Raw genomic sequence first — 22,584 nt, 5'->3', positions numbered from 1 at the left:
AGTAAGTTTTGTGGCCTAGCCTGACATAAATGGAAATGAAATGTATAATATTCCCAGGGAGGGATAGCAAACTGTATTTTGTTAGCAATAATACAATCTATCACAGGAAATCTCATTACCTTTTGTCCCACAGGAGTGCACATTTTAAAATTATTTTTCCTAGTTATAGTCTCCTTCTTTCTCATATTTCCCCCCACCCCCATAAACATGTAACATTTTAATATTTTTAAGGTATATTGTTGCCAACTACAATCCAAATAAAACATTATTTTTTATGTTAAATGATGTTATTTGTATCATTGTTACTTTACTATCTAGGAATCCTAGAAGGAGTTGAAAAATGAGCTCTAATTAACACTAGATTTTCCATGCATCACAAAGCATGTGCGTACCCCTTATGGGTCAAATTTTCATCTATGTAAAAACTTGATAATTTTACCACATATCCCTAGAGGGACCACTGTCACAATTCAGAAGAAGGCAGTGATGGTTTCCAGAAAGTGAAGAGCATTTCTGAGCTTTATTTTTAGTAAAGCTACTTAATAAAAAAACACACAATTTAACAATGGCATTTTAGGTTAAAGTATCAAATGAGGCTTACTTTTATGCACTTAAAAAGTTTCTATTTATGTGAATCTGGATAACCAGACACTTTAATTAAGTCAACTCAATTAGGTCTAAGTCCCTGATATGTCTCCTGGGTCTTATGTAGAAACCTCTCATTCTATGCCAGACATCAGAGGCAACATCAGAAAAAAATAGAAGTGAAATATTCTGTGACCACTGTAATACTGAAGAATAATACTAAAAGACACTGCCTTCTAACTCTTCCAGGTTAGCAATATATATTTGTTTCTCAAGTAAGAGTTTCTCTTGGTAAGAGTTTTTTGTATGAGAGAAAAGACAATATTGGAGCAAGGAATGAACCATTCATGAGCTCATACAGTAAACTCCTTCTATTTCTCTTCTTATTGATGCCAAATAACTGAATCTTGCTCATCCACATAAAAGAGTCTAAAATCAATGGAAGATGAATACGGGACAATAGCAACCACAGCAATATAGTGCATTACAGAGGTCATACACACACACACATACACACACACACACACACACACAGCTCTGATAAGAAAGATGGTATAGTGTAGTGGTCTACAAACTTTCCCTGTATGTCAAATCTGGTCCAACTCCAGCTTTTGTGTGGCTATCAAACTAAGAATGGTTTTTATATTTTTTAAAAGTTGAAAAAAGTCAAAAGAAAAAAATATTTTATAAAATATGAGAATTACATAAAATTCAAATTTCAGTGTCTATAAATAAAAGCTTTATTGCCACAGACACACTTTTCTTGTTCATGCATTGTCTATGGCTGCTTTGACAGAAATCACAGGCACATGGTCCACAAAGCTTTACAGAAAAAGGATGCTGACCTCTGACTTACACCAATTCAGAAAATTGCTAAGAAAATGCTTGATAATCACAGGCATAAACCCCATAACATAAAGATTTTTGGTAAATGAATGTTGTCTTCACTGTGGGCGTGCACGTGTATGTGTGTGTAATTTAGAGAGTGTATTTAATACGGACCAGTAAGATTTTTTTACCTGGCTTGACACATCCCTAGTAAAGACTCATTAGACAGCATTTGTGATACAAATGTTGTCTTCCTTGCCTGTAGAATCTGAAAACTTTATAGATTTTCTTTGATTGAATTGCTATAATTTTTGGCCTGAAATTGACTCCCAGACTAAGGTTGATCCTCGGGCTTTAAGATTATTTAATTGACAATGAGGTTTTCTGATTTCACTTTTCAGATCCTATTTCACTTACTGAATATAATGACCTTGAAGCGTTTCCTTCTAGTTTTCCCAAAAAGCTCATAATTTTAATATCCTACTACTTTAAGAATTAATTTGAGAAGACAGTCCTCATTTCAAACATTTGGCAATAAGTATGTTTTCTAATATTTCACTTTAAAAATATAATGCTATGTAATCATTTTCAGACAGTTTTCCTTTCACTTACATTTGAAAAAACATTTGAAAATACATTTCAACAATCTGGTACTTTCATTTTTAAAAATTCAACTAATTGATTAATTGTGCCCTCTACTACTAAATGAGAAATGTTACTGAAGTTCATGATTAGATTAGGAGCTTTGGAAATGGAATTATGTAAATGCTTGCTTTTTTTTTTCTACAGAAGACAGACTCCTTACTCTTCCAAAAAATTATCAAAATTTATTGTATAAATTCTTCCATTACTTTTAAAAATTCACCAATTTTAGTTATATCCATCACACTGAAGTTCCTATATGGCACTGCTGTTGTTGTTTTCCGAATAGTTTCTTCATTTGTTTACTAGAGTCTTTCTATTATGAACATCAAATTTCATAGCTTGGTGAAGAAGTTTCATGAGTTCCTTTTTGAATATGGTATAATAAAATATAAGGTCCTATGAATCTAAAAAAAGATTAGTATAATATAAAAAGGGAGGAATAAAATTGGCTAATCAAGTACATCATTATTTACCAGTTTTGTCCCCCCCGGCTTGATAGCAGGCCTTTGTTATGGAGAAATCTCTAGGTATATTTCATGATGAGTAGTCTTCTTTTGCTGCTACAGGTAGAAGGGTATTTTCTTGAATCTGCACTGTGAGAATCTGGGGTTAAGGAAGAAGGGGCTGGTTTTCCAGTGGTAAAATCTACAAAAGTGTGCCCTGCCAACACTGTGGCCTCCAGTAGTTTCTCACTCTGAAGCTAGTTCACACTCAGACTCCAGCAAATTGTCAAAATTGCCATATAAATGTTTATACCAATTTATGGCACCAGAGACTTCCACTTCAGGTTGACAAATCTTGGCTCTTACTGTCTGGATTCATACGTCTCCAGATTTAGGGTATTTTGCTTTGCAACCTCAAGTTTCTACGAGTTCAAGACAAGTTGTTGATTTTCAGTTTGATCATCTTTTTTTTGTTGTTGCTGTAAGCACAAGAGTGAGAACTTCCACACTCTTTACAGATCAGAGATGAACATGAAAGTATCTCCCATTTTGGGGAAGGGAGTCAGGGGATAGATCTTTCTTTCTTAAAGCTCAAATATTGCCTATTGAAAATGGTCTTTCTAGCTAAAATACATGCCCTCCAAGATTTCTCTATATCTCATTATTTGTATTGTTCTAATTAATGGGAGCACTCTGATCCCTAAGCTGATCCCTAAGCTATTGGGATCAAAATCATGAGTAGCATTTGGATCACAAAAGCCTAGAAAAGTCACTAACCAGAATTGGAATGTACATGATTGAAAAACAAATATTTATTGTGTAAAGCCACCATCACGCTTTAAAGAAGAAAATTTCTCTATGGTTAAGAGTATATGAACTACGCTTCTTGGTTAGAAGTACCAACCAGTTTTGGAGAGAATAGACTGCAATCAAATTCAAATGTATTATTGTTCTATGCTTTTTTACTTAAATAGTTGCCAATAATATAATAAGTTTTTACAAAATAAAGAAAACTGGGCAATGATTGACTTTTGTTTGAGGGATAATAGGAGAAAAACTAGACCTTATGGAAATTTGATCAACCTGAATTGCATATGATGGTCCTAGATTTGAGAAGCAGAGAAGAGAGAAGATAAGACAGCTTGTCTGAATATGGTTGAGCACTACCAATATCCTGCAGAGTCCATGTCTCTCTGCTCTCCATAGTTCTAACATAAGGTAAATTCAAGGCTTTTAAAATGTAGAAATGTGTTTGTTGGTAGGATGAATAATCAAAGATTAGCTGCACACCCCAGAAAACTATTCCTTCTCCCATGATTATGGAGGTAATCAAAGATTAATATTCCCTTCACCGAAAATGGAGATGGAAAGAACATGTTGGCATAAATCTTGTGTATTAACCAACAGGAGTTCAACAGACTTAAAAAGCAATTCAAAATAAAATACTTCTCAACTCTTGATTTACATTATATAGGCAGCCTAACTACAAACTTGACAGTTCTCTTATTATAAATGAACTCTCCTATGGTTCACTGAAACATTTTCCTACTTCTAAGCCTAAACCTCTTCATAAAAATAAATTAACATTTTGGTTTGCAATACTGTATTGTAGATCCTTTGCTTTAGAAGCAATATAATATCTTTCATTATCCCTCAAACACTATAGACTACTAAATTTGTGTTTATTATACTTCATTTAATCATTAGTATAAGCCGCAGCAGCCAAGAACCTCTATTTGGATTATTGGCAATTACCTGAAACACTGTAGATAGGATAACAGAAATAAGGCTTTCCGTTTATGACCCTTTTCAAATCAAAGTACCAGTGCTCATAGTCTGAGTCTTGCCACTTCAAAAGACAACATAGAAAATTAGAGTAAAATTATCAGTGTGCTGTGTTTTTTCACCACTTCTTTTGGGAAAAGTATTGATGACTAATATGGCGCCATTGTTAGCAGCATGAATTTCAGAGTTAAATAGAACTTGAGTTGAATCTGTAACTTTGCTTCTTCCTAACTGATCTTGCACAAACCTTAACTTCTCTAAGCCTTTGTTCTCTTCTCCATAAAATAGAATTTTACCTCACAGAAATGTTTGTAGTACTGCAAATGATAATGTTATTAATGTGTTAGCATTGAGTCTAGATTATAGTAAGCATTCAAAATATGTTAACATTATTTTCATAATATTATTTTAGCCAGGAGCCCTAAAATTTGTAAATTTTATTATACTCCAGGGAAATTAACATAGAACAAAATTTGATTATTGCAATTATTCAGGAAAAGTTACCTTATAGATTGATTCATTAAATTTTAGTCTCTGACATTCCATCATACTTTGTGTGTGTGTATGTACTTATGTTTGTCGTGCATGTACTTAGGTTTGTTGTGCATGTATGTATGTTTTGGAATACCTTTTTTGGGGGGTGAAGATTATCAATACAAATTGCACATCTGATTATCTTATCATCTGGTGTTTTTTTTTTATTCATCCAGAAATAAAATACCAATTTCTTGTTCTGGCACTTAGGACTCCCTCTATTCTGAGCTTCATACTCCACAGTAGGAGGGTTAGTGCAGAAAGTGTGGTACATTTCCTATTGCTGCATTTCATCCCAAGGCAATAATAAGAGCTCATATATATTTTTTCTTTTAGAACAGGAGTGAAAGTTTATTAAAAAGCTTTAAAGCAGTAAAGAAAGGAAGGAAGGGAAGGAAAGTACACTTGGAAGAAGGCCAAACCCAGTTTTCATATTTTATTTTCCCATTGAAAATCAGTCAGATTTACTTCAGCCTCAAAAGTGTGTTTATGTAAAATTAAATGAGCACTAGCAGCAAGCTGCACTTTTTTTTTCCCAAATGGGAAACGGGTTAAATATGTGTAGGAAGTCCTGGGCCATGCCCTCCAAGTGCCCATGTGTGAAAACAACCAGGATCAACACAGCAAAAGCTCTGAGAGCTCACCGGCAATGTGGAATACTCTGAGGTTTCAAACTGGCCTCCAGGGCTGGGTGCGGTGGCTCATGCCTGTAATCCCAACACTGTGGGAGGCCGAGATGGGAGGAACACTTGAGCCCAGCAGTTCAAGATCAGCCTGGGCAACAGAGTGAGACCTTGTCTCTACTAAATATAAAAAATTAGCTGGGCGTGGTAGTGTGTACCTCTGGTCCCAGCTACTCAAGAGGCTGAGGAGGAGGAGTGATTGAGTCTGGGAGGTTACAGCTGCAGTGAGCTATGACTGGGCCATTGCACTCCAGCCAGGGCAACAGAGCAAGACCCTGTCTCCAAACAACAACAAAAACAAAAACAAATTGGCCTCTGGGTTGCACAAAGATGGGGGAGGCCAGAAGAGCTCTGCAAAAGCTTTGAAAACTAAATTGATCTTAGAACCAGAGCCCTGCTGGCCACAGAAAGTGCATCCTGAATCTAAACAGGTTGAGTGCCTGCTAATACAGAATATTTAAACAGGAAATACAGTCTCATAACATAACACTCAAAGTGTCCAGGATAAAATTAAAACTTACTCCTCATACTAAGAACCAGAAAAATCCGAACCCAGAAAAATTACTCCTCATACTAAAAACCAGAAAAAATCTGAATGAGGAAAGACAATTAACACTAAGATGACAAAGATGTTGGAATTATTGCATAGGGATTTTAGATGAGCTATCTTATAAATGGCCCAAGAAGTAATTATGAACACTCTCGAAACACACTGAAAAATATAACGTCTCATTGAAGATATACGGAAGAACTACATTGTAATTTTAGAACTAGAAATTACAATAACTAAGTAAAAAACTCAATGGGTGAACTCAATAGCAGAATGGAGATACAACAGAGAAAAAAATTAGTGACCTTGATGATAGAGCAGCAGAAATGATTCAATCTGTATCGTGACAATCTTGCCATAAGAAAAAAAATTACGTAGAAATAATCCCATTTGACCAACAGAGAGAAAACAAATAGAAAAAAAAAAGAACAATGAGACAACAGCAAAAGCTCTAACATTCATGTCACTGAATTCCCAGAAGGAGAGGAAAAAGAGTGCAGTGCCCAAAAAACATCTGAAGAGGCCGGGCGCGGTGGCTCATGCCTGTAATCCCAGCACTTTGGGAAGCCGAGGCAGGAGGATCACTTGAGGTCAGGAGCTCAAGACCAGCCTGGTCAACATGGTGAAACCCCATCTCTACTAAAAATATAAAAATTAGCCAGGCATGGTGGTGCATGCCTGCAATCCCAGCTACTCGGGAGGCTGAGGCAGGAGAATCACTTGAACCAGGGAGGTGGAGGTTGCAGTGAGCTGAGATCACACCAGTGCACTCCAGCCTGGGCGATGGAGTGAGACTCTGTCTCAAAAAAAAAAAAAAAAAAAAAGAAATGAAGAAAAATCCAGAGAGATTTTTTTTCAGAAGAAAAAGCATAAAAATTAAATTTAAAAAGAGAAATTTAAAAAAGCAGTAAGAGGGTAAATATCCGGGTGAATATAATCTCGAGTTTAAAAATTATATTTGATGGGCGAAAGCAAAACCATAACATTATCTCAGTGGTTCTCAATGAATGTAGAGGTGATATTCAAGACAACAATACCATAAAGAAGGGCAGAGGGGCCTAGAAAGCAGTAGAGTTTCTCCATTCCACTTGAATTGGTAAAAGGTTGATACTAGCCAATGATCATAAGTATGTATAATATAATCTCTACAGCCACCTATAAAATCCTATACAAAAATATATACTAAATGGCATACTGAATTGATTTAGCACGGCATATGAAGTTAAATGGCATACTAAGAAATGTCTAAGTACCCCATAAAAAGGCAAGAAAAGGGAAACAGGTATAAAAAAACCCAGAGGGAACAAGTAGAAAATAGATAATAAAAACCCGTCCAAAATTAAATATAAATCTTCTAAACACAGCAATCAAAAAGGTTGTTGGAATCTGTTTTTTTAAAAATGACTCATGGCCAAGTGTGGTAGCTTATGCCTATAATCCCAGCACGTTAGGGGGCCGAGGCGGGTGGAATCACTTGAGCTCACGAGTTTGAGACCAGCCTGGGCATGATAGCGAGACCCCATCTCTACAAAAAGAATAAGAAAAAAAAAAAGATTAGCCAGGCATGGTGGCACATACCTATAGTCCCAGCTACTCGGGAGGCTGAGGTGAGAGAATCACTCAAGCCCAGGAGGTCAAGGCTGCAGTGGGCCGTGACTGCACCACTGCACTCCAGCCAACAGAGTAAGACTCTGTCTCAATAAATAAATAAATATCAATAGTCACATAAGATGGCAGAGTAGGAAGCTGTAGTGTAGAGATCAGTCCCTTCACTGAAGCAACCACTGAGCTAGAAAGAGTGATTGGAATCAGCTCTTTTGGAATTCTGAAACATGACCAGGAACTCCTAACAACCAGAGACATACTTAAACAATGAAGAGAGAGGCTGCTGATCTTCACGAGTGAGTGGCATGTGCCAACCAGCCAAAACTCCCCCATTCCTGAGCCTGAGTTCCTGAAGCAGCTGGCTGATGCCAGGGCGAGCAGCGGAACTCTGTCCTCCAAAACCGTGGGTTCTACACCTTGGTGGGTCCAATGGGTCTCTGAGGACCAGCCCGGATGCTTGCCTTGGTTTATTTGGCCCTCTCAGCAACAGTGGCTTCCCCAGGGACATCCTTCAGAAGATTTTATTAAAGAGACAAAATCCTCCTCTGCTCCACCCCATTTAAAGCCACCTATTTAAGGAAATCCATGTTAGGTGGCTGGCTGACTACAGAGATAATGAAACAAATTTCAGTGACCACACAAGCACAAGGAAGAAACACTTTGCAAAAATAGTTTGGAAAAGTAACAAAAGGTGAGCTTCAGACCTCAACAAGCAAAACCCAGCAATCCCAGGTGACTGAGAGAATCACATTTTGAGGGTCATTACATTGTAACACTTAAAATGCAACGTTCTCAACAAAAAACCACAAAATATACAAAGAAACAGGAAATAGGAAGCTTAGACCATTCACAGGAAAAAAACAGCAAAGAAAATCAGCAAACAATACAATAACTGAACACCATCATCGAACAATGGAACCTAACTGACATTTACAGGAGACTTCACACACCAACAGCAGGGTACACATTCTTTGCCCATGGAAGATTCAGCAAGATTTACCAGAACCTGGGTCATAAAACAAATGTTTTTCTGAGATGGAGTCTCTTTCTGTCGCCCAGGCTGGAGTGCAGAGGTGCAATCGGCTTACTGCAACCTCCGCCTCCTGGGTTCAAGCAATTTTCCTGCCTCAGCTTCCGAGTAGCTGGGATTACAGGCATGCACCACCACGCCTGGCTAATTTTTGTGTTTTTCAGACGGGGTTTTGCCATGTTGGCCAGGCTGGTCTCAAACTCCTGACCTCAGGTGATCTACCTGCCTTGGCCTCCCAAAGTGATGGGATTACAGGTGTGAGCCACCATGCCCGGCCAAAACAAATCTTAAGAAATGTAAAATAACTGAAGTCATATAAAGTACGTTCTGTGACTGTAAAATAATTAAACTAAATCAATTTAAAAAAGAAACCAGAAAATCTCTAAACACATGGAAATTAAATACACTTCTAAATAATTCATGGGTCAAAGAGTGAGTCGCAAGGGAAACTGGAAAACATATTGAATTATGTAAAAGTGAAAATATAACATGTTGACTGGTATCAGCAAAAATGGCAGAGTAGGTATCTCCAAGTCCCCATCCCCCCACAGAAACATTGATAAACCAAGCAAAACTGTCTGAATCAACTTCATGAGAACTGTAGAAAAATAATCAAAGGTTTACAATAACCAGATCATCTGATGTGGCTCTTTGTCCCCAAGCACATCTCATCCTGAATTGTAATCCCCAGGGGTCAAGAAGGGACCTGGTGGAAGGTGACTGGATCACGGGCGCAGTTCGCCCTATGCTGTTCTCGTGATAGTGAGGGAGTTCTCATGAGATCTGATGGTTTTTAAGTGGCAGTTTCCCCTGCACTCTCCCCCCTCTCCTGCCAGCCAGTGAAGAGGGTACTTGCTTCTTGTTAGCTTTCCACCATGATTGTAAGTCTCCTGAGGCCTCCCCAGCCAAGTGGAACTGTGAGTCAATTAAGCCTCCTTTCTTTATAAATTACCCAGGCTCAGGCAGTTCTTTCCAGCAGTGTGAAAACTGACTAATACTCCAAATGAACACTGAATCAAGAAAAAAGCAACTTCAAAATGGTAGGAAAACTGGGTTATTTTACTTGCCCTTGCCCCACAACCTTCCATGGTTCAGTGGGAACCTTGAAGATGGCAGCCCACAGTCCCAGCGTGGTTTCTGGTATTGAAGGCAGCAGAGCAGACCTTATTCTCAAAGCATTGTGTTTTCCTGTTCTCAGCTGCCTGAGGGCTGCCAAAAGAACTGATACACGGCAGCTGCCTTTGTTTCACCTAACCCAGAACTCACACAGGGCAGAAAAGTGGCTACACAGAGGGTATTCCTTGAAAACACTGTAAATCAAATGCATACCCTGCTGATGCCTAGGCAAAAGATTACAGTTGAGGCAAACTATAGGTGTGCTGACAGCATGGGAGAAGAAGCTGTGGAGAGTTTCTATGGGAAATTTGGGTACTGAAATTCGGACCTGCCCATGTGTACTATGGAATTTCAGTAGCCATGCACATGCTGAGTGCAGAGCACATTCTCAGAATAGACCTGAGAAAGGATGCTGAGCTTTCATCTGTGGCTCCTCTCCATCCTCCCTGCAGGCAGGGAGTAAAGCTTAGGGCAAAGCTGTACACAGACTGGGCCGGGTGCGGTGGCTCACGCCTGTAATCCCAGCACTTTGGGAGGCTGAGGCGGGTAGATCACTTGAGGCCAGGAGTTTGAGACCAGCCTGGCCAACATAGTGAAACCCCGTCTCTACTAAAAAATACAAAAGTAAGCCGGGTGTGGTGGAAAATTAGCCAGGCGTGGTGGCACAAGCCTGTAATCCCTGCTACTCAGGATGCTGAGGCAGAGAATCACTTGAACCTGGGAGGCAGAGGCTGCAGTGAGCCAAGATCGTGCCATTGTACTTCAGCCTAGGCGACAGGGCAAGACTCCATCTCAAAAAAATAAATAAAAAGTTGTACACAGACTGGCTAAGCCCTGAAGGACTGCTCCAGTACCCCAGCACAGTGGCAATCCACAAAGACGGAAAGAGCTGTGTTTTTCTTTTTTTTTTTTTTACCTTTGGCTTCTGGCATTCAAGGAAATCTCTGTTAAAACACTAGTTGAACACAAGCTAACGGCAGAGAGACTTTCAGAGACCGCACATGTAAAAGAAGACACACTTTGCAAAAATGTTTAGAAAGTCACTGAACAAACAGCTACAGCCCACAGCAAAAGCAAACCCAGGGGTGGTGGGGAGGATAAAATAATTTCCAGTTACCCCATTATAATACTCAAAATGTCTGATTTCCTTTTTTGAGACGGAGTCTTCGCTCTGTCATCCAGACTGGAGGGCAGTGGTGCGATCTCGGCTCACTGCAACCTCCACCTCCCTGGTTCAAGCAATTCCCCTGCCTCAACCTCCTGAGTAGCTGGGATTATTGGCACACGCTACCATGTCTGACTGTTTTTGGATTTTTAGTAGAGATGGGATTTCACCATGTTGGCCAGACTGGTCTTGAACTTCTGACCTCAGGCAATCTGCCCACCTCGGCCTCCCAAAAGTGCTGGGATTACAGGCGTGAGGCACCACGCCTGGACTCTTTTTTTCTTTTTAATTTTACTTTTTCTTTTTTTGGGGAAAAGGGATTATAGGTGTGAGTCACTGTGCCTGACTCCAATTTTCAAAAAAAAATTACAAACCATGCAGTGACATTAAGAGAGTACAGCCCATTCACAAAAGAAACAAATTGTCTTTAAGGAAGCACAGACATTGAAAGTACTAGACAAAGACTTTAAATCAGCTGTCTGAAATCTGCTCAAAAAGCTAAAAGAAACGATGAATAAAGAGTTAAAGGATACAAGGAGAACAATGTCTCAACAAAATGCAGAACATCGATAAAGAAATAGAAAATATTATAGACAGGTGAGGGGCAGTGGCTCATGCCTGTAATTCCAGCACTTTGGGAGGCTGAGGCGGGCAGATCACCTGAGGCCAGGATTTCAAGACCAGCCTCAGCAACATGGCGAAACCCCCTCTCTACAAAAAATGCAAACAATCAGCCAAGTGTGGTGGCATGCGCCTGTAGTCCCAGCCACCTGGGAGGCTGAGGTGGGAGAATTGCCTGAGCATGAGAAGTCAAGGCTGCAGTGAGCCAAGACTGCACCACTGCACTCCAGCCTGGGTGACAGAGTGAGACCCTGTCTCAAAAAAAGAATTTATTATAGACAAACTAAAGCTTAGAGAAAAAAAAGAAAGAAAAAAATAGAAATTATTGAAAGGAATCAAAGTCTGAAGCTGAAAAGTATACAAAAATTAGCCAGGCATGGTGGCGGGCACCTGTAATCCCAGCTACTCGAGAGGCTGAGACAGGAGAATTGCTTGAACCCAGGAGACAGAGGTTGCAGTGAGCCAAGATCGCACCATTGCACTCCAGCCTGGGTGACAAGAACGAAACTCCATCTCAGAAAAAAAAAAAAAAAAAAAGAAAATTATAGAAATGGAAATGAAAAATTCACCAGACTATTTCGAATTCATTAGAGCAGATGGAAGAGAGAGTCACTGAACACATGAAGACAGGTAGATGAAACTATCCTGTCTACAGTTCTTTTTTTTTTTTGGATGGAGTTTCACTCTTGTTGCCTAAGCTGGGGTGCAATGGCGTAATCTCGGCTCATTGAAACCTCTGCCTACCGGGTTCAAGCAATTCTCCTGCCTCAGCCTCCCAAGTAGCTGGAATTACAGGCATGCGCCACCATGCCCGGCTATTTTTGTATTTTTAGTAGAGATTGGGGTTTCACCATGTTGGCCAGCCTGGTCTTGAACTCCTGACCTCAGGTGATCTGCTTGCCTCGGCCTCCCAAAGTGCTGGGATTATAGATGTGAGGCACCATGCCCAGCCTGAATTGTAACACTTTAAAATGGTATGTGGACTGGGTGTGGTGGCTCATGCCTGTAATCCCAGCACCTTGGGAGGCTGAGGTAGGAGGATCGCTTGAGACCAGGAGTTCAAGACCAGTCTGGCAACACAGTGAGATCCCATCTCTACAAAAAAAAATAAAAAAGTAGCCTGAGTCGGGCCTGGCACAGTGGCTCACACCTGTAATCCCAGCACTTTGGGAGGCTGAGGCGGGTGGATCATGAGGTCAGGAGTTCGAGACCAGCCTGGCCAAGATGGTGAAACCCCGTCTCTACTGAAAAGACAAAAATTAGCCGGGCATGGTGGCAGGCACTTGTAATCCCAGCTACTCTGGAGGCTGAGGCAGGAGAGTTGCTTGTACCTGGGAGGTGGAGGTTGCAGTGAGCCAAGATTGTGCCACTGCACTCCAGCCTGGGCCACAGAGCAAGACTCCGTCTCAAAAAAAAAAAAAAAAAAAAAAATAGCCTGAGTCCTAGCTACTCAGGATGAGGTGGGAGGATTGCTTGAGCCCAGGAATTCAAGGCTGCAGAGAGCTATAATCACACCACTGCACTCCAGCACAGGCAACAGAGTGACACCCTGTCTAAAAAAAAAAAATAAATAAATAAAAAAGGTGTGTGACTTTCACCTCAATTAAAAAAAACAAAACATATAAAAATCTATCAGCTGGGCATGGTGGTGCATACCTGTAGTCCCAAGTATTTGAGAGACTGTGGTGGGAGGATTCCTGGAGCCCAGGAGTTTGAGGCTTCAATGAGCTATGATTACACCACTGCAGTCTGACCTGGGCAACAAAGGGAGATGCCATCTCTTAAAAAAAAAAAAACGCCAAATCCTGTGAGATGCAGCCAAAGTAAACTTTAGGTAAATTCGTAGCCCTAAATGCTTAGAGAAGAAGCAATAAAAAAAAAAATCTTAAGAATCTGAGCTTCCATTTTAAGAAACTAGAAAAAAAAGAGCAAAATAACCACAAAACAAGCAGAAAGAAGGAAATAGAATTAATATAAGAGCAGGCTGGGAGGGGTGGCTCACACCTCTAGTCCCAACACTTTGGGAGGCTGAGGTGGGCAGATCTCTTAAGGCCAGGAGTTCAACACCAGCCTGGCCAACATGGTAAAACTCCATCTCTACTAAAAATACAAAAATTAGCCAGGCATGATTGCATGTGCCTGTAATCCTAGCTACTCCCAAGCTGAGGTAGGAGAATCGCTTGAACCCAGGAGGTGGAGGTTGCAGTGAGCCAAGATTGTGCCACTGCACTCCAGCCTGGGTGACAGAGCAAGACTCCATCTCAAAAAATAAAAATTAAAAAAAAAAAATGTAAGAGTAGAAATCAGTGAAGTTAAAATAGAAACATTTAAAAAATCAATTAAGCCAAATGTTGGCTCTTCGAAAAGATCAATTAAAAATAAGAAATCCCTAGCCAGACTAATCGAAGAAAAAAAAAAAGCAAAGAGAGAGGATGCAAATGACCAGCATCAGGAATAAAAGGGAGGCTATTAGCACAGACCCTGCATGCATCAAAATGAGATTAAATATTACAAACAAATCTAGGCACCCAGCTCTCATCCTCATTTTTTATAAGTGGGAAAAAGACCCAGAGATCAAATGACTCACTCAAAATGACAGTCAATGACAGAGCAGGGCCTGGGGCCTTAGGACTGATTATCCAAATGCCATCAGAGAATGAGCTAAATCAGAAGCACCTAGTGAGCTTTTAAAAAATAATTCTCCAGGGCACAACCCCTGAGATTCTGATTCAGTAGGTTTTGGAGTGATGCCTAATATTCTGAAAAGCTCAACAGATGGTTCTCTTGCTTGGCCAGGTTTAGAAAATGCTGTGTCCATATTACCACCTTCACTCATATGACGACTGTAGAGAAAATCATAAAAATCTGGTGCTCAAGTATGTTTAAATTTAATGTAAAGCACCGGGCGTGGTGGCTTACGCCTGTAATCCCATCACTTTGGGAGGCTGAGGTGGGTGGATCACAGGTCAGGAGATTGAGACCATCCTGGCTAACACAGTGAAACCCCATCACTACTAAAAATACAAAAAAATTAGCCAGGTGTGGTGGCACATGCCTGTAGTCCCAGCTACTTGGGAGGCTGAGGCAGGAGAATGGTGTGAACCCTGGAGGCGGAGCTTGCAGAGAGCCGAGAGTGCGCCACTGCACTCCAGCCTGGGTGACAGAGCGAGATTCTGTCTCAAAAAAAAAAAAAGTAATATAAAGCAGGCAGAATAAATCCTGTGATGGTGACCGGGTGAATGCTCTTGAGAGAAATCATGATCTGGAATACCCATCTCCGACATTTCCCATGGCAGTTAACATTTTTCCACTTTATTCAAATACACATTTATTTGTCAAATATTTGCTGGGTACCACTCTGTGCTAGGTATTGAGGATACAGTCATTTGCATCACAAAGTCCCTGCTCAGTGTAATAAGCACTCATTGAGCACCTACCTATGTGTGAGGAACTGTGCTAGGGGGTATCAGAAACACACAAAATAGGCCGGGCACTGTGGCTCATGCCTGTAATCCCAGCACTTTGGGAGGCCAAGGTGGGCAGATCACCTGGGGTCAGGAGTTTGAGACCAGCCTGACCAACATGATGAAACCTCATCTCTACTAAAAATACAAAAAAATTAGCCAGGTGTAGTGGTGGGTGCCTATAATCCCCAGCTACTCAGGGGCTGAGGCCGGAGAATTGCTTGAACTGAGGAGGCAGAAGTTGCAGTGAGCTGAGATGGCACAACTGCACCCCAACCTGGGCAACAGAGACTCTGTCTAAAAAAAAAAAAAGAAAAGAAAAGAAAAGAAAAAGAAACACAGAAACACAAAATAAAACTGAGCCTCTCCTCTCAAAGAACTCACCCTCTCCAGTCGGAGACAAACTATACAACGCCTTCCCAGGTATCTCATCCCGTTTCTTAAGTCCAAATTCTGTTTCCACATTGAAGACTCCAGCTTTTTTTTTTTTTTTTTTTTTTTTTTTGAGACAGTCTCACTCTGTCGCCCAGGCTGGAGTGCAGTGGTGCAATCTCGGCTCACTGCAACCTCTACCTCCCAGGTTCAAGTGATTCTCCTGCCTCAGCCTCCTGAGTACCTGGGATTACAGGCGCCCACCACCACACCTGGCTAATTTTTTGTATTTTTAGTAGAGACAGGATTTCGCCATGTTGGCCAGGCTGGGCTCAAACTCCCGACCTCAGGTGATCCACCCACCTTGGCCTCCCAAAGTGTTGGGATTACAGGCGTGAGCCAACATGCCTGACTGACTCCAGCATTTTTATCTTCATCTCAATCTCATCCCTAAACTCAAAACCAACATATGCAACTGCCTACTTGATGTTTCCATTTGGATATCTAACTAACACCTCAAACTTAACATGTGCAAAGCCAGGTGCAGTGGGTCATGCCTATAATTCCAACACTTTGGGAGGTCAAGACGGGAGGATCGCTTGAGCCCAGGAGTTTGAGACCAGCCTGGGCAACTTAGTGAGACCCCATCTGTCTATTTATTTTTAAAACATTAAAAATTGTTTTTAAAGAAAAAAATAAACCTAACACGTGCAAGACCAAATTCCCAATTTCGCACTCTCCCACCAAACTGGTTTCTCCCGCAGTCTTTGCCAACTCAATAAATAACAACTCCATTCTTAAAGTTCACGTAACAAAAATCCTGGAGTCATCCTTGACTCCTCTCTTTCTCTTACACACTGCATGCAAAGCATCTGCAAATCTTTTGGGTCTACTTTCTTTTTTTTTTTTCCTAGACAGGGTCTTGCTCTGTTGCCCAGGCTGGAGTGCAGTGGCGTGATCATAGCTCACTGCAGCCATGACTTCCCAGGCTAAAGCGATTCTCTCACCTCAGCCTCCCAAGTCCCTGGGACTACAGGCATGCACTACCAAACCCAGCCAATTTTTTATTTTTTTTAGAGACAGGGTCTTGCTATGTTTCCCAGGCTAGCCTTGATCTCCTGGGCTCAAGTGATCCTCCTGCCTTGGCCTCCCAAAGTGCTCAGATTACAGGCCTGAGCCACCACACCTGGCCAGGTCTACTTTCAAAATACATCCTGCATGTGACCACTTCTATCTGCAGCTGCCTCTCTCATCCATACCTCTGGCTTGTTTTGCCTGGAGTGCTGCCTTATAACCAGGACCCCTGTTTTGACCAGAGTTCTCCTATGAACTGTTCTCAACAGAGAGGCCAGAGAGATCTTTTTAAAAACACTAAGTTGAATCTCATTAGTCCTCTGTTCAACCTGCAAAGATTCCCATTTTATTCATAGTAAAAGACAATCCTTATGATCCTCACCAAGGCGTGACATGACTCCCTACTCCCTCTTGGATCTCAACTCTCTCCACCTTTGCCTTTGCTGAACTTCGCTCCAGCCTCATTGGCTTTTTCTGCTGTTCTAAACATGCCATGCATATTCCTCTCTGGAATGCTGTTCCTTTGGAGGTAAGCATGGCTCTCTCTCCACCTCCTTCAGCTCTCTAAGTATCTTATCAGTGAGTCCTTTCTCAACCACCTTATAAAAAGTATTATCTCCATTTTGTAAATTAAAAAACGGAAGTTTACACAAGTCAAAGAACTGCTCAAAGTCACAATGATAATAAACACAGCTCAGGCAAGGGTGAAAACCAGGTCTTTGGGCTCCAGATTCAATGCATTTCACAAATGTCACTCTGTCTTTCTAAATGAGTTCTTAGCATTTTAAGGTGGAACTCTAAAAGTGTATTTCCACAGAAAACCTCTGACTTGTTATTAGGTGTTAAAGAATCATAGATAGTATATCTCCATTATGGTATTATGACATTTGGGGATTGCCTTGGGAACCCTTTTTTTTTTTTTTTAGACGGAGTTTCGCTCTTGTTGCCCAAGTTGGAGTACAGTGGCGCGATCTTGGCTCACTGCAACCTCCGCCTTCCGGGTTTAAGCAATTCTCCTGTCTCAGCCTCCCAAGTAGCTGGGATTACAGGCACACACCACCACCCCAGGCTAATTTTTTGTATTTTTAGTAGAAACGGGGTTTCACCATGTTACCCAGGCTGGTCTCAAACTCCTGACCTCAGTTGACCCACCTGCCTCAGCCTCCCAAAGTGTTGGGATTACAGGTGTGAGCCACCACACCTGGCCACCTTGAGAACCTATTAACCTAGGAAGGTCAGAGTCTGATTTTTCCATAAAAACATAATATTAAATAGTGAGTAAATAAATATACTTTCTTGCACAACTAGTTTGAGAAGAAACAAAAAATGCAAAGGATGAGTCAAGGTTTCATGTTGATGTTTACCAGTTAAAGCAGAACATACACTAAAATAGTTAACTTTAACTGTTTTATTCACTTAAAATTTTTGTGACCCAAATATACAAAGTAATTTAAAGCACAACAGATCAAAGTTTCACTCAACATTTCTAATACCAGAGGTGAACAAGTTATTCTTATTTCACATTTATTCTTACACACAAAATTGTCTTTTTTCCCCCTATTCTTTTTTCATCCCTGCAAGAAGCATACATTTTTAAGGATTGATGTTTATGTGTTTGCAGGTCTTGATTTAAACTCAGGACCAAATAATAATCCATTAAAAAAAAATTTATTAAGTTAACCGGTTTGTTCACTCAGATACTACAGCAGGAACTAAAATGTTCCCTCAATAGAGCTATCTGTTGGCCAATGGCCAGTCTCTGGCAAGACTAAAACATGCTGTGTTTATAAATAATATTTATTATAGAGTTTAAAAAACTAAAGCCTTTCCTTATAATGATAATAATGTTTGTCAGGCATTATTTTTTAAAATCTCTGTGTTCTGAATATATAATTAAAAGGATAGGAACAAATAGTGACTTTTTTAATTAGAAAAATATTTGCTGTGAAAAAGCAACTGTTCTTTGGGTTTCACTGTAAATATTTTGTTAATTGAAAAAATCTAATATACATAAGGAAAACAAATAACATTTACTAGAATAAATAAAAATTACAGATGGACTAGAAAGTCATCATATAAACTAAAAAAGTTTCATCTCTTTATTTTAACAAACTTATTCAAATTATCCCAGTGAAATTATTTTCATTAATTTGAAATTCCATCTCAGGTTCATACACACATAGAATATCAGAGTTAAAAGAAAACATGGAAATCTGCCTTGCTATCATTTCATAGTTGAAAAAAACCAAGTGATTTGCTCAATATCACCCAATTAATTAGTAGTGGTGATCTAGAAAGACAGATATCAGATGGGTCAATAAAAAGCAATCTGGTTGAGTGTGGTGGCTCACTTGAGCCCAGGAGTTTGAGACCAGCCTGGGCAACATGGTGAAACCCTAGCTCTACCAACAAAAATTTAAAAATTAGCCAATAAATTAGCCATATCTACCAACAAAAATATAAAAATTAGGGTGTGGTGGCAGGCGGCTGTAGTCCCAGCTACTCAGGAGGCTGAGGTAGAAGGATGGCTTGAACCCAGGAAGCAGAGGTTGCAGTGAGCCAAGATCACACCAATGTATTCCAACCTGGGCGACAGAGCCAGACCCTGTCAAAAAAAAAAAAAAGAAAAGAAGAGAAAAGAGAAAGAGAAAAGGAAGAGGAAAAGGAAAAGGAAAGGAAAAAGACCCAAACAAATAAAAAGGAATCCTCGTCATTCATATATGTGCTTTCCATTTCTATTTTACAAGTATTGCTTTTTGGGTAATAGATGTATTACATCTTGATTAGAGAAAATCTGGAAAAGATTAAAAAATATGCAGAAGAAAATTAAATATAAAACATCCATAATCTCATCATTCAGAGAAGCTGTTAAAATTATGATGCAGTTTCTTCTACTCTTTCAATTTCCCTGTATTTAAAAACAGTACAATTGTACAATTCTACAAAATTTAGATTATATATATAACATTTTGTATCCTTTTTTCCACCTTACATTATACCATATTTTATCTTATTAAAATATGTAATAAAAACATCTTAATAATTGTACAAAATTCCTTAAATTGTTTTTGCATACTTTTTGTAACCATCACTACTACCACTAGACATTTAGGTTTGAACAACCATGCACATAAATCTGTGTAATTCTAATTATTTCCTTAGAAGAAGAATCTAGACATGAGATTACCTGGTCAAAAGGTATACATATTTTGATGGCTTTTTATACAGATGGCCCAACTGCCATCCAGAATGATGTAATAATTTATACTTTTACCAGTGGAGCAGTGTATAATGCCTGCTTCATTGCATACCTCAGCAACAACAGATGTTGGTTTTTGTAATTTTTGCTAATGTTACAGGCAAGATGGTTCTTTAACTCTACATTTTTTCATTACTACCACTGAACCTTTTTCGCATATTATCATCTATATTTCCTCCTCTATGAATAATGTGTTTATATCATTTGTCCACTTTTAAAAATATTTTGTTGAAGTACAATATACATAAAGTACACATATCTTAAGTGCAAAAGCTCAATGATATTTTTCATAAACTGAATACACCCATGTAACAGCCCCCAGATCAAAAGACAGAACATTATCAGCACCCCAGAAGCTACTCTTGTATTTCCTTATAAGCACTAATTCTCCTACGAGTAAGCACTATTGATTTGTTATACCATAAATTAATTTTTCCAGTTCTTGTCCTTTTGCTCATTTTTATAGTAATAATTTGTTTTAAAAAGTTATCATTTATTATTATAAAACATTTAAACATTACAGAAAAGTACCAAAACAATCAACAAGTCATTCCGAAACCATTCCATCTAAAGTAACTGTTAACCATGGTGAACATGACATTTCTGTAACCACTGACAGATACACAGAGAAACAGACAAATTATCCCTTAGAATGGGACTATAATCTTACTTTGAAGAAAAAGAAATGGAATTAAAACCAAAAAATAAAAAACCCTCCAAAACATCAGATAGATGTTCTTTGAGTATATACAAATCATTAAGAGGTTTGCATTTCATTAAAAACAAAAACAAAAGCGGTTTCAATTTTGCATATTACGGAGTGTTTTCCTACCTACATCGAAAAAATAATTACCATGCATCCTGTCATCTTTCCCCACCTTCTAGTTTTGGTTTCTTATTTTTATCATTTATACTCAATCACATGATTACAATTTTTATAGCTACTGATTCTATTACTTTGAATCACCCTTTCCTTGGTTTCAACAATCAGCAGTATCCCCACTCTTTTTTCTTTAAAGTAGAATCCATAGTAATTTTCATGTTTCAGCATATCTATGTACAGCCTTAATAGTAAGAAGAAAACACAGTTTTCTTGGGTCACACTTCATTTCCTTTATAAAGTTGCACTAATGATGTATGTGTAATGAAAATGATAACAGGAAATATTTAGTTATTAGTACATATCAGGTACTGTTATAAACATTTCATGTTTGTTAATCATTTAATACCAACAACAATCCCATGAGGTAGGTAGCATGATCATTTTACAGATGAAAATAATGGAGGCACTGGGAGGTAAACTGACTTGCCCAAAGTCTCTAAGTTGTAAAGTGCAGAACTCTGATTTGAACACAGGTGGTCTGAATCAAGAGCCTGTGGTTTTCACTGCTACACAATGTTTTGACGTTTACAACTAGAGCACGACTGGAGGGAGGGACAGTAAAGGATGCCACTAGCTTTAAGGAGTGAAGGCCAGGAATGCTAGATGTTCGTAGTAATGAATAGGGCAGATCCTGACGATACAGACTGTACCATGTCCCTCACAAAAGCTCTGTTTCCTACTATGAGAAAATGAAACTATTAACATTCAACTGTCTCATTAGACACGTTAAACACGTTAGACAACGTGCTTAAAATTACTTAATCCTAGAACATTTCATATAAAACACGAAGTTTTTTCTTTGGCAAGATTTTAACAGGCTCAATTTTCCAGTGATGCAACTACTTTGGTGCAGAAAAACTGCTCAGTGTTTGGAAAATTATGTCACTGATGGAAATACCACAACCCGTAGCATTTGCGTTGCCGAATAACACACCTATATCAATCTGCACATATAGTTCTCACATTCATGAGTTCTATATACGAGTGCCAGCATCATTTAACTACTTCTAGTGTAGTCATGGTCAAACAGTTACATATCATTGAAAATATTAGTTTATATTACTTTTATTTTTTCTATTCAACTAGGACAACATGTTGACTTTAAAATTATAGATGTACTCTATCATCTATGAACTTCATTTCAGGATCCAAAAAAGCTCCTAGACTTGTTGAGATCTCACAGCATTATATGGGAGTTGTAATTCTTGAGGGGTTTTCTTTATTTTCCTCTGATGTCTTCTGTCCACTTCTTTCCAAATTCAGATACATAATGAGGAAGCTTAAACTCTGGTTGATTCATCTTCTTTTCTCAGTACTGTTCTGAGGGCTGGATATGCTATTAGGAGCCATGCCATTCTGCAGTAGAATATTCAGTTTATTTCTACAAGTTCCATTTTTCAGAGTTCTAGCATTTTCTTTGTTTAAAGTTCTATTCCTGTCCATATTTTATTGTTGCTGGTGAACTTCTGGTTGTCATTCTTTTTAGCACTACTTGTTTGATCATTTTGTTAGCTTTTGGGGAGTGAGTATTGTGGTCCTGCTTCACTCAGCCGTGTCAACTGGCGGTCATTTTTTGCCCAACTTTAGATGGAGTGCTTTTCTTTCCTTTGAAGAGACCATCTCAATAAATATTTTCCTTAGTATAAAAGGGTGAGTCTGTCAATTACTTTGTGATGAATGAAAATTTACTACAAGCTTTTCTAATCTCAACTGCTTTCTTCTTATTATTAATAAAGTAGAAGAGTCTACACTCAGAGTCCATTATCACATATCATATCACTTTGGAGAATATTCGTTAATAATTACTGAGTAATGACAATGTGTCAGTCACTGTTCTAAGAGCTTTGCATATATTATTTCATTAATCTCATAACAATCCTATGAGGTAGATAGTATTCTCATAGGAAAATGAGGTGTAAGAGTACCAATTTGCCCACAGTCA

The 22,584-nt window shown here is 39.1% G+C and overlaps 1 protein-coding gene across 1 annotated transcript in view; it reads right to left on the bottom strand.

Annotated features, from left to right (window-relative positions):
* LOC115932769 (AP-3 complex subunit beta-1-like) overlaps positions 1 to 22,584 on the bottom strand; it is a 158,520-nt gene that overhangs the window by 19,293 nt on the left and 116,643 nt on the right. The window lies entirely within an intron of this gene.

The sequence above is a fragment of the Gorilla gorilla genome, chromosome 6 (assembly GCF_029281585.2).
Source record: "Gorilla gorilla gorilla isolate KB3781 chromosome 6, NHGRI_mGorGor1-v2.1_pri, whole genome shotgun sequence".
NCBI lineage: Eukaryota > Metazoa > Chordata > Mammalia > Primates > Hominidae > Gorilla > Gorilla gorilla.
The sequence above is the reverse complement of the archived record's forward strand: the minus strand, read 5'-3'. Positions and strand labels throughout refer to the sequence as shown.